We start from the raw sequence: 14,800 nt of genomic DNA, 5'->3' as shown, positions 1-14,800 counted from the left end.
TCTTCACTGTAAAGCTCATGCTAAATTCCAAAAGTATCGCATATGAGCCCACGATCGTCTCCTTGAGAGGCTAAAGGTCAAACCCTAAGCCTACCACGGCGATTTACGATACAATCAATTAGCAATATCAACTGAAACTATCAAGTTTTTACCCTACTATCACGTTTTTTTTTCTTGCCTCCAGTCGAAAAGTTTTAGAATGTCAACCATGACATTAAGAACACAGCATCCTGTATAATAAAGGGTGATTTTTAAAACGGTTCATAACGCCGTTCATTTGCACACCAACTGTCACTATGTTATCTCACTCTTTAAAAAACTAAATTAATGTAAAACAACCTTGATCTTTTGAATCCGCGAACCCTCTTTATGATTATTCCCACGATTCCCAAGACCCCAATTTTAGGGTTATCGCGAACAAAGAAACTAGATCATTTAAAAGTGGTATCTTTGTATTTTTTAGCGAAAAAATGGTAAATTGTGACCCCATTCGGTGATGAGGTCTGCTCGGCTTAACCCCGGCTGTTGTGATATTCGATCCGGTTCTTTTGACGTCTTGTGCAGAAAGTGCGATGTAGCGATGAAAAATCTGTGAGAAATTTTGATATTCGTCATTATATGAGACAATATTGACTGTGACAAGTTTTTAATTAAGTTCAATAGCGCTGGACTAAATTAAAACTCTAATCAAAACCAATTCCTTAAAACTTAATTAAATATAGAAATGGCCCTCGTGGCATTGTGTCCAAGCCGCTGGCAGGGTTTTGTCGTTGAATAGCTAAAAAATAATAAATAAAAATATTAGTAAGGAGCTTCGAAAATTCCTTTTACTTAAATAACTATTTTATGTCATCTGTCTATACTGCATTGACATTACCACAACAATTACTATCTATCATCAGATAAATTACAAAAGTGGTTTGAAGTATCGTCAACATAGTTACAAACACTGACATTCGAAATTCTCGAGTTTTTCGAAATTCATGTGCGGAATTACATTTGAAATTTACCACGAGCTTTGCGGTGAAGGAAAACATCGTAAGGAAACCTGCACACACCTGCGAAGCAATTCAATGGTGCGTGTGAAGTTCCCAATCCGCACTGGGCCCGCGTGGGTACTATGGCCCAAGCCCTCTTGCTCTGAGAGGAGGCCTGTGCCCAGCAGTGGGACGTATATAGGCTGGGATGATGATGATGATCAGATAAATTACAAACAGAAATTACTTGTCATTTTTCTTTACAGCAATATTTTAATGGAAATAAAAAGTATCGTAAACGCTTTTAAATTCGTACCAACATATTTATAATTTACTTACATTACACTGACATTATAATAATTACTCGAATAGTATTTTTTTAAGACAGATAATTATTCTGTCAGCATTGTAAGGGTTGATTGTTACTTAAATTGTTGAAAAACTTGTATAATTGTGATAATAATGTAATAACGTTTACTTGGCTATTTAACGCGTTTTCATTTTTTTTCAGTTACTTAGAATATAACCCTTTAAACGAGCAATTCTTATATGTATATAATCAGAATCTCAGAAACGGGTCCAAAGATTTCGATGATATTTGGTATGTGGGGGTTTTCGGGGATGACAAATCGATCTAGCTTGGTGTTATCTCTGGGAAAACGCTTATTACCTATCGAGTTTTAGCCCGAGCGAAGCTCGGTCACCCATGTACTTCTACTAATATAACAAACGCGAAAGTTTGTGGGGATGGAAGATGTTTTTTACTTTTTTACGCAAAAACTACTGGATGGATTTTGACTAAACATGGTGTGTAGACAGTTGGACATCTAGAATAACACATATATAGGCTACTATATATCCTAATAATTATAATGTAGGTACAACAATTAAATTTTAACCGCTAAAGCTAGGGGCTTCTCATTTTTCACGGGTGCTCGTCATACAACGAAAATGAAGACAAATTTATTTTGGGAATTCCCAGGGAAATTTAAAAAAATCCCTGATTCATAAGACTGACTGTTTATGCGAGTGAAGCTGCGGGTAAAAGTTAGTAACAAACATGAAATGAAACAACAACCAACATACAATAAGTAATTACAATAATTAAGACTTTAATAGAAGCTTCAGAGTTTATGAGAAACCTTCACCTTTCCGCGCGAAGATATTGACTGAAATTATTAAAAAAAAATGTTATTTAAAGGCTTTTTTAGGGTTCCGTAGTCAACTAGGAACCCTAATAGTTTTGCTATGTCTGTCCGTCTGTCTGTCTGTCTGTCCGTCCGCGGCTAAGCTCAGAGACCGTTACTACTAGAAAGCTGTAATTTGGCATGAATATACATATTAGAGCGCACGCTAGAAAATAAGCTTTTTCTTTGTTCTTATATTTTTTTGTAAAATTTTATACAATGGATATACTTATGTATTTAGTCAGGGTCACCGTCATCGAAACCGATGTGCTATATACATATCAGTCACGCCGACAAAGTGGAAAAATAAAACTAAAAAAAAATTTTTTCAGGGTATCTCCCATAGGATTTGTGCGACATGTTTCACAAAAGCATTTTTTCATAGTAGCGAATTTTCACATCGCGTTATTTCATGATCGCAAATTTAACTATTCGTCTTTTTTCATGACGCGTTTAATAATGTTCGCGTTTATTTTTTTCGCTTATTTTACCAGTAGATTATTTTATCAGTCGCATATATTTTCAGCAGCATTAGGTAAACCACGCCTTATGTCGACGGAGCCGCGCTTCGCGGGGCTCCTATTTCTGGCCGGTCAGCCCTTCGGGCATCTGAAGATGCCTAACGAACCTAACCTATCTATTAATGTGTAACAATACTAATAATGTGGACACTAAGGGGTAACGATTGCTTAGAAATTCTAAGTTAGAATTTTTTTTTTTATTCGACTGGATGGCAAACGAGCAAGTGGGTCTCCCGATGGTAAGAGATCACCACCGCCCATAGACAACTGCAACACCAGGGTATTGCAGATGCGTTGCCAACCTAGATAAGATGGAATACCTCAAGTGCCAGTTATTTCATTTTGCCGAAACACAACAGTGCAAGCACTGCGAGCAAGATGGTGGTAGCAATCCGGACGGATCTTGCACAAGGTCCTACCACCTGCTAAGAATAATGATTTCGAGTAAAATATCTAGCAAACCGCACTGTATTACACTGATAATAGTTGCGAATAAAATAATCCACTGGTAAAATAAGCGAAAAAAATAAACGCGAACATTATAAAACGCTTCATGAAAAATAGCTACGTGAAAAAAGACGAAAAATAAATTTGCGATCGTGAAAAACGGCGATATGAAAATTCGCTACTCGGAAAAAATGCGTTTGTGAAAATTATCTAACAAACCTTAAAACCATTGGGGATTGCCAGGATCTGTTTGCGAAATATTTAACTTTAAAGTGCAAATTTGCATTAAAATCGAGCGTCCCCACCCCCTCTAAAATCTAAACTGTTGGGTGAAAAAATTAAAAAAAAAATCAGGATGGTTTAAGTAGGTACATCAAATTTACAAGGAAAATTAGAACGGCTAAGATTGCTTGAGAATTATTAATAGTTTAAGAGTAAAGTAGCCTAAGGTATAAAATATACCTAAACTTAGAAGATTCCGATTTACAATATTAGTGGGAGTGGGATAGTGGGATGACAAAAAAAAATACTTGTCCAATATTAATGAACTAAAAGAATTTCTTTGCTCACCCGCGACCATGATAGCTTCGTTTATGCCAGATAAGCGTGTTCATGCAGTTCCTCCACCTCCACACTGTAAAAACATACACAAACCCATCTATCACCACCACCACACTACACTCACACGTTTCGAACTCAACCAGAGCTCATCTTCAGAACAAAAAAACCACAACAAACGTTTTAATTTTTCACTGTAACTCCCTAAGTACCCACCTACATTTTTCTCATACAAAACTACTCACAAATTATGAATAAATTGTAAAAAAAAAATTTTTTTTTTGTCTAATATTTTCTGATAATCTAACCCGATGGACTACTTAAGTTTAGACTTTTTAGGGCACTAGCTAGATAATCCACAAATTTCTGTTTTACGCGCCGAGAGATCTAGCTATCGTTGTCTCACCGTGTTATTTTTTCTCGTTTGCTCTCGCAACTGTAAATTTTAATATGCGCTAAAACTGCAAAATGATCACAAAACTCATATCGTACACGAACATACATTTTAACTCAACCCGATGACATCGAACAGCAAGAAGAGTCGTTTCTCGGTAAAAAACGCGCACAACCATCTGCAGAGCTAAAAATAATTTCCAACATTTAATACAAAAATTGCAATAATTAACTTCGTTACAGACCAATAAATTACAATACGAGCATAAAGAAGTGCTGCATGATACTCACACTGGCGCGGTGTGTGTGTACACGCGCACACACGAGCGCTAGGGATGCGGTTGCATCAGATCGATGGATTGTTTAGTAAAATAGTATCAAAGTGAAATAAACGTCTTCAATCGAGTTTAGCTCGACATGTTAATTTATTGAATCAAAAATACAGATACACACACACACACACACATCATTCAACATTCATGACCGAAATTTCGAGCTAAACTCGTAAGCAGTGTTATATCTCCACTATTTAAAGTATATCAAAGCTAAAGTCATAATAAATAAATGATAATAACTTAGAAAACGACTAGATACCGCGCTACCTAAAAACAGGTTCACAACTCAATATTGTACGTGAGAATGTAAACACTACGTGACGAATTGTGTTAACTGTTACCCGAAAATATTATGCGAGCGTTACAAAACTACGAAATTGTAAAGCAGTGAGTTATATCCGGGTTTAATCCACTATGATGGTAAGTTAAAAGTAGTATCAATAGTTAACAATTCATACAAAAATACAACACACAATTGCACACATACATACTTACATACATCGAATTTGTTTCGGAGTATGATTCATTAAGGATAATAATAATAAATAATAATCTTTGTTTCGGACTAGTAGTATTGATTAGTAGTAAACTTAAAGATGATTGTTAGTGTAGACATAATAATTTGAATTAAATGAAATCAAATTAAAACAAATTGAATTTAATTAAATAACATTAGCACTACATCAAGAACACATTAATAATTAACAAATCATTATAAAGTATACACATTCAATCTATGTTATTCTAAATCAAATCAAGTTCAATACATTAAATTAAAAAAATCATAATGAAGAGTAATCAAATAAATTAAAATAAAATGCACACTATTTCTCGGTAAATTTAGCCGCGCTTTTATCAGTTATAATATCTTTATCCAATTTAGCCTATAACAAATACTCTCGAATGTCAAAAATCTACTAAAGCTTCGTAAAAAACCTCTGTTGAGAGGAACCTGGCAAGAAACTTAACGAGAGTTTCATAGAGATATGTTTATCGCAGAGGTTCCTAATATTTTTAATACTGCGGTTCTTTTAATATTTACTTTATTCTCGTCGCTTTTCTAACAGAAAATACCTAAGTGTAGCTTTAGATATACTGTGGCTCAAGTGTACCGTTTGACGACGCTCCTGGGCTAGGACAGAGAGCAAAAACGAATTGCTTGGGAACCTCTAGTTTATGTAGGTAAAACCTTTCAAGTAAAATTCAAGCTAAGTATGTACTTCTTTTGATTGGATCAACTTGAAATTTGATTCCAACTGTTTGGATTACATTCAATGCAAGTACAGTCAACAAAACGCACAGGCAGCGGAAAAACTCAAGTTATATTTTTTTTCTACAAAAACTCATTGTTTAAGAATATGTTATCTCTATCGTGTAAAATCATACAAGAAAAGACTAAACGTTTGATCGTCAAGTTCTTCAGTAAATTAGGTGGTGAGTAGTGAAATTGAACGTGTTGAAGTTTAAAGCCGTTTAGAGTTGGTTTTATGTTCCAGCCACTTCTACGTGTTCAACAATTACTGGCTATACAATATAATCCATACTTATATTATAAATGCGAAAGTGTGGGTGTTTGTGTGTATGTTTGTCCGTCTTTCACGTCGAAACGAAGAGTCCGATCGAGCTGATTTTCGGCATAGAGATAGTTTATGGACCCAGGAGTGACATGGACTACTTTTTATCCCGAAAAAAATGCACAGTTCCCGAGGGAACAGCGCGCGACAATCGAATTCTACGCGGGTGCAGCCGCGGGCAACAGCTAGTGCATATATAAATTGAAAAACGTAAAAGTTAAATAATGAAACTACACAAATAATATAGGTACTTTTTCTCAAAAATGTCCGTAAAAGTTGTCATTATTCTTTACATATCAGAAAGTGAAGTGCATTGTTTTTGGTCAGCGAAAAATTAAAAAGTTAAAAAGATTGCAGGGGCGCTAGCTCGACAATAATAAATTAAATTAGCGTGCCTCATACTCAGCCAGCAATTGGCTACTTCCAGGCCACGACAATAATCTACTATTAATAACTCCTAACAATTTATGCCTCCTTCTAATTTCATTCAAAATTTAAATGTAATAATACGTTAATGAAGTCTTGGGCTTCTCATAACTTGTACGTCATCTCGATATCGAACTTAATAATCAACAAGTTTCCCATCCCTTTGTGGGGTCCGATCACAAATACATTCGTATGATTTATTGTTAACACGAACAACAATTCATGTGTGGAAAGTATCATTCGCACACACACACACAGACAGCACGCGGCCCGCGACTACTTGGGAAAATGTTATGGATTTTTTGTTCAAAACTGGAATTGGCTTTTGAAAATGGAACTTGGATATTTTTAATTCTTATGATGAAGGATTAGTTGATTGAATTCGTGTTTTGTTTCGTTTTTATTTTTAATCTGGATTGCTTTTGTAAAGTATATTTATTTTTAAAACTGATTTTTATTAAGACTTACAGCATCTTTGTAGATAATAAAGTCCGCGCGACAGACAAAATGTGATCGTGCGATTGCAAATAAATAAAATAGAGGTTCCAATTTCAAAAATAATAAGTATGTCTAGAATAAAATTTGTGTAATCTTTGTCAATTCTTAAATTACCCTTACTTTTCATACACATCATAGGTATAACGTGTCTCTAACCTCTGGACATGAACGAAATCCCAAGTAGAATTCCATATCAATTTTTTTAATACTGTTTATTATTCGACTACTTAGATAAAAGTATTAAAAAAAACAAACAAAATTAATAAAAAAATATCAAAATCTCAACTACTTAGCCTCGATACACGAGACAAAGGCTCGTTCTACCATTCATTTATAAATTTTATGTGATACCTATAGATAACTGATCATAGGTAGTTATCAGCCGTCTCTGTTTGTTTTGTCCGAATAAACAGAGATGACACCACATTCATTATCTCTCATAAAATTGATCAAAGTATGATCAAACAGTCTTTTTTTAATTTCACACGAAAGTTCTTCATACATCATTATTAAAATCACGATGTAATTTTGGGGATCACGATTCGAATTTAGTAAATTTTTGAAATTTCATTTTAACTGCTAGATCAAATGGTCCAGTGAAGCCGTGTGTAGAGTTTAGTTTAAATATATTAATTACTTGTAGTCCGGCTCTAGTTAACTGACGTGTTGCTAGGGTTACCACCTTTTATTATTCTAAATTGGGGATATAAAAAAACGGCCAAGGGCGAGTCGGGCTCGCACAGTGAAAGTTCCGTCTAACAAATAATATAAGTTTCCGTTAAAAAAACAGTTTTAATAAAATATTTTTTTGCTCAGTGTACTTTTTGTTGACTGTACTTGCATTGTCATCTAAACTGCATATCCGTACCAAATTTCAAGTTGGTAGGTACTATTAACCATTGAGGAGTTCCCTCCTGCGGAGACGATCCTGGCAGGACCACCATGATCTCACTGCCAAATTATTGTATTGTCACAGAATTTACATAAGTAGGTATGCCAATTTTCAAGTCAATCGGACCGCTGGAAGTGGGTTAAATTTAGCTTCCAAGATTTGATCCAAACAAATAAATAAACAGTGCAAGCTAAAGAAAAACTTGTAAAAACAGACAAATTCATTAATACCTACTACTCAAAACTAACGTTATAAGCGTAATTTCAAAAAATAAATACCAAAATACTTAGATTCCTAGTCTTGCTGTGGTTGTATGGAGAGTTCAACTTGAGCTGGTATAATAACAGATAACCGTTGAGGGAGAAAAGTCCTCGAGCGGCGACCACGAACCAGCAGGGCTACGAAACTCGAAACTCGAAGTTCGTATCGTACCGTCCCTCTCGCTCTCGTATTAAATAGTATAAAGTGTCAGAGGGACCGCACGACACGAACTTCGAGTTTCGAGTTTCGTACTATCCCTGGAGAAGACGAGCTTTGTCAGGCCTTACACTAGGTGGACTGATGATATCGTGAGAGTTGTTCATTGTGGAGTTCTAAGGGGGAGGCCGTTGTTCAACAGTGGACATCTTCAGGCTGATGATGATGATGATGATGATGACACGGTATGAAATAGGCCAGCGCGCTTATTTGAAATGCCGGGAGAATTTTGTTGATTTTCAATTCCTTCCGGGAGCCGGGATATTTAAAGTATTACTAAATTAAAAAGCCTAGTGGTTTGACCTATGGCGTCTCAAGCAGAGGATCGTGGGTTCAAATTAAACCCCGGCTTGCTCCTGAGTTTTTCAAAATTCATGTGTGAAATACATTTGAAATTTACCACGAGCTTTACGGTGAAGGAAAACATCGTGAGGGAAACCTGCGAAGCAATTCGATGGAGTGTGTGAACTTCCCAATCCGCACTGGGCCCGCGTAAGAACTACGGCCCAAGCCCTCTGATTCTGAGAGGAGGCCCAGCAGTGGGACATAGGCTGGGGTGGGATGATTGCTAAATTCCGGAAGACTCCCGGAATTCAGGGAGAGGTGGGAACCCTACATGTTCTAATCCGTCTGCGACTGCAAAATACAATCGGTCGCGATGCCTAAATGTCAATGGTTATTTTGGCGCGCGTGACGGATACGTGTCGTGACGCCCGTCGTGACGGAGAGGTGTCGTCACCGGTCAGTGTATGTGACAACGTTGGTTTTCCCGAAAGCGTCAGGTTATACGAGTAAATATAACCATGACCTTTTTTCGGGTTTCGTCTGAAAGGAAACTTTTATATAGACTGTGGTACTAGAAATCTGTTGCTGAAAGCTGTCTACTATTGGTGCAATAAAAAACATCTAGATTAGAAATTGCATATTATGCGTGTGTTGTGATTGACCGGTGGATGCGTGGAGAGTTTTCGTTAATTGTGGCGCTAAGAACCCCCCCCTCCCCACCTTCGGGGACGGGGAGGTCCTTATTCAGCAGTGGAAGTCTTCCGGCTGATGATGATCATGTTTATTCTAATTACGTCGCCATTCTGAATCAACACATTAAACTATATATGTCGGTCGCCGATCGTAAAATCCGCCAGATCACGAAATACCCATTTCATGATATGCCAAAAAGTTGGCCAGGCATATCACGATGTGCCTGAGAAACAATACGGCAGATCGATTAGAGCAACGCATTCGTCGATATTCCTAGCTCTATACCGGACACATCGTGATATGCCGAAAATAAGAAAAATTTAGGTACGACGAGCGAAGCGAGGAGTGGTTAGTATGAATTATGACCACAACGCACGAGACTAGCGAGCGAAGCAAACGATATGGCGGATGTCCCTTAGACAATTCATGAAAGGCGCCGTTTCACGATATGTCTAGGAATTTCGTGATCTGGCGGATTTTACGATCGGCCGCCGACATATAGATAATAATATTACTAAGATACGACTGTCTTGTAAATTACTCCCTTCGCTAAGCTGCCCATCTGGCAGCTCAACTTCTCTCCGGTAAACTGTATAAGCCACCAGAGGCCAACAACTGCAGTCCATCCGAAAGAAAAACTCGTAAATACCATCAATCATCATCATCACCATATCAGCTGTACGTACGAACGTCTATTGTTGGACATAGGCCTCCTCCAGTTACTTCGGTGGGAAGCGGTCTACATCCACCGTGAACCCGCGGCTTTTACCAGTCATCCTTCCATCTCGTTGTTGGGTCCTACGCTGCGCTTACCGATCCGCGGTCTCCATTCGAGAACCTTCCGGCCCCAACAGCCATCTGTTCCCCGTGCTATATGGCCAACCCATTGCCTCTTCAACGAGCTAATTCGCTTGGCTATGTCGGTAAATACACGTAAGAAAGTTAAAAGAGTAGGTTACGCCCCTATACTAATAATTACACGACTAATTAGGCAACATACGTATTAAAATAATAATCAAGTCATTAAAGTGACATGCGCCTTAAAATTATCCATATAAAGGCGAGATATTTACTTATCTATTAGGTATGATTATTCATTGATTAACTTTACTATAAAAATATACCTCATTGAGTTTCATGCCGGATTCATCTCAACAGAGGTTTTTCCGAACCGGTGGTAGATTTTTTTTGACATTCATAGGTGCTTGTTTTAGCCTAAATTGAATAAAGATATTTTGACTTTTACTTAATAAGAAGGGAATTTTTGCTTCTAGTTGATTTACAGGTGTTAGATATGGGTACGCAATACTAGCGTTATAAACCGAAAGATAGTGTATGTTTGTTACCCCATCATGCTAAAATGGCTGGACAGATTTGGGTGAATTTTGGTATGTACGTCTGGAATAACATATAGGCTACTTTTTATCCCGATATTCCTTGTAAAGTTCCATAATTTTAACCGCCTAAGTCTGAAGAGATGAATTTCTGCAGGGTGTTCGTCTTACAACGTAATTTTTGTGAATGGGAATCTAGTAAAACCTGGTAGGTCAATTCGACTGACAGATCTAGTGGTATACGCGGTCGAAGCCGGGTGTAATTGCTAGTAACGAATATCCATCCACCCATCCCAGCCTATAATACGTCCCAGTACTGGGCACAGGCCTCCTCTCAGAATGAGATGGCTTAAGCAGTAGTTCCCACGCGGGCCCAGCGCGGATTGGGAACTTCACACACATCATTGTATTGCTTCGCAGGTTTGTGCAGGTTTTCTCACGATGTTTTCCTTCGCCTTAAGGCTCGTGGTAAATTTCAAATGTAATTTCACACAGAGGAATTTTGAAAAACTCAGAGGTGCGTGCGAGCCGGGGTTTGAACCCACGATCCTCTGCTAGAGAGGCCATAGGTCAAACCACTAGGCCACTACGGCTATTATATATACGGTTATATAGTAACGAAAGTAATACGATTTAATAGGATAAATTACGCTACAGAACTAATTAAAAAGTAGAACAGAAAATGCCATCACTTTTATTCCCATTTAGAGTTGATGACACTACTTTCTCGCCTCTCTTTCTTCTTCTTCCCTTGGTGATACAACTCTTTGTGGGTCTTGGCCTTCTCTACAATCTTCTTCTAGCTATAGCGCCTCTCCTTCTATGTTTTTTTTTTTTGTAGTTTTGTATGTTTTAAAGTATTCATTTAATAATATGAACTACGAAAGAAGTACTGTACGTATAAGTGTAATGTTTCAATGCAAAAACTTCAAATAGTAATCTTTATTTATCTCACGAAGAGAGAATAATGGAACAATCGTGTTATTTATAAATGTAATTATTAAACGGATCAATATAACATTAATATTAAACAAACATCATTAAACATAGTACTTGTTTGCGAAATGTGTAAATTAATTTACAAAAAAATAATGTTAGGAAATAATATTAATAAAATATTTCACTAAAAAGGACTGAAAGATAATGAAACAATTTAGGTATTTGTCTCTACTAAATAAAACTAAACAATATCTATTCCAACATTGATTAAACCGAGCATGGTCTTATTCCTTTACAAAAAAAAAACTTCAATGTCAACTGCTCGCAAACTTAAAGCTTGCCGTACCGAGTCAAAGGTCGCTCCCGATCCAGCCACACTTTGCTTGGCCACAAAAAAACGCCGACCTTACTGTTAACCCTAAAGGACTAAGGACCCTTTCTTACGGCGTTTTTTGGCGGAAAAAACGCGTCGTCGCCCGAACGGCATTCGTAGCCGGTCGGCTGCAGCGTGCGGTCGCTTCGAGCACGTAAACAAAACATTCCAATCGCATTTCCAGGAGCGCGGGAAAACTCGAAAATTTCCAGTTCCAATTTAAACGTTTACTATTCGAACGCGACATTGCAACTGGCCAGTGTGTTGATTAGAACACGAGTTTAAAAAAATAAAGTAGTATCGAACGTTGTTCGTATTTGAATTTATATTGTGTTCCGTATTGTTGTAATATGTCCGAATTGTAGATAAAAGATACGTTTGCATTCGGATATAAACAATTGATAATTTCGCGGCCGCGCGCGTGGTTTTTACGAATGTTTTTGCGTGGCGGCTTGGAGGGGGAAGGGTGGGGCCTCAGTTGACTCGTCCCTCTCCTAGCGAGTATTTTGATTTAGTTTCGGAGTTACGCAGATCTGGCGATTTTTTCAGTCGCGTGTGTGCACGCGCGGCCGTACCTCCACTGTCGGGTTTTCCCGCGCTCGGTTTCACGCTGAAACTTTTCAGGGCACTTGTAAATAAGTTTGGGAACTTTTTCTAACGTGCTTGCAAACTGAGTGTGTGTGTGATCTGGATTTATTGTGAACATTTGTGACGTTGCGCTGTGCTGACTGTCGAAATTTGGATGAATTAGATTAAGGTAAGTTTTTATTTTTTAATGATTATTTAATTACTTTTGATTACATTAATTAAGTAGGTAGGTACTTCATCCGATAAACGAATCGAGGTTTCCAATATTTACTTAAGCTGCAAATTATTTGAGTGACAATAAGCATAATGTACCCTGTTTATAATTAGGATATATTATGTTTATAATAGAAATTTGATCTTTGAATATTTGTATTTTTAATTATTTTTATTGTTAATAGTAGGTATCATAATATATATTGATAGATTCTAATTATAATATGTTTACTAACACTAACCTTTAATCTTCCAAATGACTAATTAATACAACATAAAAATAATTAATTATACAATTAATTATCACGTTTAAATTTTGATACGTTAGTACCAGCCTTGTTTGTAATAAACATAACTAACTGAAACGTTAGTTCTGAAAATAGATTGACAGACTAATATATTCATTCTCTTATAAGATTTATTAATTGCTTTATCTCCTTTGATTAAAATGAACAATGCAACAGTTGACTGTTGAAACAAAAGGAACTGAACTGAGAAATGTTTAAGAATAGAACTTGCGACGTTTTGCTTGATCGCGGAATCTAGTCTCTGGTATTCTCTAGAAAGGCACTTAGGTGTGTTATCAGTCTTTAGTGGGTAAGGGACCTCTTCTAAGGTCCGTCTAGGTCTCTACCACCATCTTCTTCATACCGCTAAACAGCAGCGCTTACATTCTTATGTTTTGGAATCAAGGAAGGAATTCCACTACCCACCCCCTCAAACCCTCTAACCTCTGGGGTAAGTTCCTGGGTTCTATGGGCAGCAGAGAATGCTTTCAAGCAGATGACCTGCTGGCTGGTTTGCTTTCTGCTACTTAGATATAAAGTGTTTTAAAGAGTTTTTGTCTTCCCTTACTTATTAACTTCATTTTAAGCTTGTGTTAAATTAATAACAGTTAATCTTTTTGTCAGTTTAATGACAGACACAGACAAAACAAAGTTTTTCTTCTAGCCGGGTTGTAACTTTATGATTAAGAAGTTTTTATAATAACTTTGGCTATTATTATTTATAAAATGAACCCATTATTTTACGATTCTATTGTTTATTGTAATAGTATTATTTGATGTGTTTTTCATCGATTTTTAATTTATACCATTCCAATTTTAAGAACGCGATAGGTACTCCTTTAAACTTTCTTAATCCAGAAAACTTAAACATCAAAGTCATTTTAATTAAAAAAGTTACTCGAAGATATCTCAGAGATTTGAAAATATTTCAAGTTGCATTTTATTATGCCAGTAACACTTTCAAGGGATGAAGATGCTGACTGTTTGCAATGTCACTGGCCGGTAAGCAAACCGGTGAGAAATAATATTGCTGTGCTAAAACAAAACAATTCTAACAAGACATTATGGGACCGTTTTATTTATTCAAAATAATACTAATATTACTGGATTTTGCGCATTTGTTCTTGAATGTATAATTTATTTGTTATTCAATAGGTCTAAATTTGGTCTGCAAACTCTACATTTCTCCTCAGTACAAGATTTTTTTTCGTACGGGTTGTTTAGAATGTAGAGTTTAATGTCATATGAATTTACAAATAATATTAAATAGTTTTGTACAGATTTTTTTATATAAAAATTTATGTAGGTAGGTGTAGGTAAGAATTCATTAGGTAGGTATATTAATTGATATCTCTAAGTATAGCAGTTGGAATTGTACTTATGTACCGTTCACTAGAGCAGCAGGTATGCAATAGGAAAATATAGATAGATGAAATATAAAAGAAAAATATAAGTGACAGAAATTAGAAATGTTTTTTGGCACACGGTTTATAATTTCACTTTAGTATTATGTCAAAACTTAGATCCAAAAAAATATCGCCGAGCTTCTCAGTAAAGAAAAATCCTGATTAAAATCACTATCTTTGTTTTATCTCTCTCTGACAGAACAGTTAAAGTTTCAAACAGAACTTACAATTTCGCAGTCGGGTAGCCATCACGCCTTATCGAGCTATCTGAGAAGATGCGGGGTCAGGCAGGCTAAAGATCAAGCCAATACTGCATGAAAATCAATTTCGATCTACAAAAAAACTACTTTCTTTTTGTAAGAACATCTCCATTTTTTGTAAGATGAATGGAGTTGGA

General features: G+C 36.4%; 1 protein-coding gene across 1 annotated transcript in view; it reads left to right on the top strand.

Annotated features, from left to right (window-relative positions):
* The first annotated feature begins 12,217 nt into the window (after window positions 1-12,217).
* LOC141438765 (zinc finger protein castor homolog 1-like) overlaps window positions 12,218-14,800 on the top strand; it is a 96,819-nt gene continuing 94,236 nt past the window's right edge. The window contains exon 1 of the mRNA XM_074102721.1: window positions 12,218-12,666. The gene's annotated coding sequence lies outside the window, so the exon portion shown is untranslated. The remainder of the gene's footprint in view (window positions 12,667-14,800) is intronic.

Source organism: Choristoneura fumiferana, chromosome 19 (assembly GCF_025370935.1).
Source record: "Choristoneura fumiferana chromosome 19, NRCan_CFum_1, whole genome shotgun sequence".
Taxonomy (NCBI): Eukaryota; Metazoa; Arthropoda; class Insecta; order Lepidoptera; family Tortricidae; genus Choristoneura; species Choristoneura fumiferana.
The sequence above is the reverse complement of the archived record's forward strand: the minus strand, read 5'-3'. Positions and strand labels throughout refer to the sequence as shown.